Genomic DNA, 3,348 nt, shown 5'->3' with positions numbered 1-3,348 from the left:
TTCTTTCGGCTCATGATGTTGGGGTTTACGCATTTGTAGCGTCGAGGGCTCAGTCTTAGAAGCTACATAATCACATCTTAAGGAATAGCGGAGTTGTCGACCTGGACTCAGACTACGTGCAGGCCCTGGAACGCCTAAATAGCGCTCTCCCAGACTTTGACATTGGCGGTTTCTCTAATAAGGACACCGCCCCACCAAAGCCTCAAAAAACTTTAGCGAATGCCCTTTTTGGCAAAATCTCTCAGAGCCTGGGAGAAGTTTTTGGATTGTCCCCTCGATAGAAGGAGGTTATTGAATGCTTACAAGGTCCTCATGCCCAAGATTTTCTGACCGTTATCCCGATTGATGGCTTGGGCCAAAGCATGTCTGCGGTCGAGTATAAGGCCATTCTTAAGTACCGTTTGATGGTCCCAATGTACCCAGAAGACGAAACATGTTCGATCTGCCGTAAGACTTGCCTGGATAAATTCGGAGAGCATGCGGTTCATTGCAAGGAGATGCCTGGGTTCAAATACCGACATGATTGGGTGCGGGACGTTCTTTGAGACATCTTAAGACGAGCTGGGATATCAGCTAAAAAGGAAGCCCCTGTAAACTTCCTTACCACGGAAGGGAGATCCACTCTACGACCGGCATATTTGCTCGTCTTTGGTTGGACCGGGGGAAAACACGCTTGTGTTGACCTCACAAGGGTATCTCCTTTAGCTGGTTTGAGGGATAATGAGTTTGTAGCTGGGCAAGCAATGAAAAGGGCTGAAGCGAATAAGGTGGAGAAACATGCTAAAGCCTGCGAAGAGAACCAACATGTTTTTGTCCCTTTGGCTTTTGATACCTTTGGCTCCTTGGCATCGGAAGCTATCCGTTTCCTAACCAGGGTCCAACGGGTTGTGCATAGCAATGTGTCGACTCCAAAGGGGCAAGGGTATGTCTTTAGCAGGTTAGGGTTTGCAATTCAGAAAGTGGTGGCGGCGCAGCTTGTTGTCCGCCTACCTGCTATGTTGATGTAATATCTATGTTTCTATATAATAAGGATTTATGATTTATAATAAAAGAAAACCATTAACCAACAAAACTTTCACAAAACAAACAAAATGAAAAAAATGGCGAGCCCAGATTTGATGTAAGCTAAAGCTCAAAAGGCCCAGAAGAAGCATGATAACATAACATATATTACCATCTTCTGTGGGCCAAATCTACTAATTTGTCCATATGCTTAGTCCATCAAATAAAAGCTTAATTTGCTTAAAAAAGAAAGTTTTAGTTGTGTTACTATTCGGTTGATGATTTTCTTGTCAAAGAAAATTGAATTTTAGTTACATTTTCTTGTTAGAGGCCTGAAAAAACGACATGATCCCTTAAGCTACCCTCACATGAAGGTACCATCTTCCACAAGGCACCTTCTCCTCTAAATGTATTTACTCTCATGATGGAATTTTCATCCCCAAAGGTACTCGATAAGATTCATCCACCAAAGATACATGTCACACAATAAGGCGTAAAACAAAGCATATTAATGTTGGGTTTCGTAGGCCTTTCGGTGTAGGCCCGGTTTATTATTTGAAGTCCAAAGCGCAGGCTCGGTTCGGTTTCGATTTCTTGTTGAATAAGACGCAAATTAACCCTAGAATAGTCTCTATATATATGATTGTTATGTACTTGTAATCGTTGTCACTCAATAAAGATATACCTAGTTGCCACCCGTGGACGTAGGTCAGTTTAGACCGAACCACGTTAAATCCTCGTGTTCGTTTATTGCTTTGGCGTGCTTGTTCGGTTCGTGTGTGCGTTTAATCCTAACAAGTGGTATCTAGAGCTTAGGTTCGGATCACACGAAGAACACGTAGAGCCGCTCGTTACCGCCGCATCAGAATCGGTAAGGGTCGGCAGCAAATTAACTGCCGTCACCGAGTTTTGTTGCTGACGCAGCAAGTTGCCGTCAGGGTTTACGGCAGTCGTCGCCGTCCGACGATCTGCGTTGAGGTTCCGCTCCGAAAATCGTCACCGCATCAACCCCGTTTGAGCAGATTCCAGCAGTGTTTTTTTTTGTTTTTCGGGCAGATTCCAGCCGGCAAGATCAAAGAAAACAAAAAGGCTAACCGCAAAATTCATCGTCGTTCACTGAAGGGCAGAAGAAGGCGTGAAGTTGAATTTTGTTTGGATATATAAGTCTTGTAAAGAAGCATCACGTGACTACAAGAGTTTATTTGACCAGAAGCAAAGTTTTTGACTACCAATTTGATTTTTGGGCTGGAAATCTCTTTTTTTTTGGTTGTTGGGCCAGTGAACAAAAAGAAGTAGGTCCATTATATCTTGGGCCAGTGAACAAAAAGAAGTAGGTCCATGATCTTCCAAGCCCAACCTGTAGAAAAACCAAAGCCTAAAAGAAGAAGAAGGCTTAAAGACTGGCAACGGGGATTGAGAAGAGACAAGAAAGGAAAAACCACAGTCAAACAACCAACTCAACCACAACCCGAACAACCAACTCAACCACAAACCGAACAACCAACTCAGTTGGGCAGTTGGATGACCAGGGGCACGATGTTTAGTTCGAGAATGGGCAGTGGAAAGTAGTCAAAGGGAATCTCGTGGTTGCACGTGGCAAAAAAATGGGTTCGTTGTATATGTTCGATATGTCACCGAAAGTAGTGGATCCAGTTTTGGTGAAAGACAAAGTCCGATTCACAGAATCTCGTGGGCAGAAGAAGATTCGTTTTGCAAGTAACAAACCCAGAGCCAAAGTGAAGATTCAGGATGAATGAGCTAGGAAGGTTAAATTAGTCGGAGGACATCGTGACAGTGGGAGCACAGGTCGTGTTTCAATTACAGTTCCAGGTCGACAGTGGATTAAGAAAACCAGTATTCCAGCTGTAAAAGTCTCTCCAGTGAATTACTTGCTGAATATGGAGAGTGTTTGTTCTCAGGGTATCTCAGGATCTGGTAGTTTGTTTCAGTGGGAGCCGGTAGGGACAGAGAACAGGTCAGGGGTAGTTTTAGCCGTGACTGACGTGTTGGAGCTTCGGGGAGCTTCAACGGGCCTTCAGGTTAATTGATGAGAAGGCGGTGGCAACTAGAAGTTAAATGTTTAGATTACAGAAGAACAATCAGGATTGCAGACGAGAGTACTCAAGGCCTCCGAGTGGGAGTTTGTTGGGTTTTGTAGGCCTTTCAGTGTAGGCCTGATTTATTATTTGAAGTTCAAAGGGCAGGCCCGGTCCGGTTTGGATTTCTTGTTGAATAAGACGCAAATTAACCCTAGAATAGTCTCTCTATATATAATTGTTATGTACTTGTAATCGTTGTCACTCAATAAAGATATACCTAGTTGCCACCCGTGGACGTAGGTCAGTT

The sequence above is a fragment of the Bidens hawaiensis genome, unplaced genomic scaffold (genome assembly GCF_021521415.1).
Source record: "Bidens hawaiensis isolate Kalapana, Puna unplaced genomic scaffold, B.hawaiensis_p1.1 tig00053375_1, whole genome shotgun sequence".
NCBI lineage: Eukaryota > Viridiplantae > Streptophyta > Magnoliopsida > Asterales > Asteraceae > Bidens > Bidens hawaiensis.
This window is presented reverse-complemented; position numbering follows the sequence as displayed.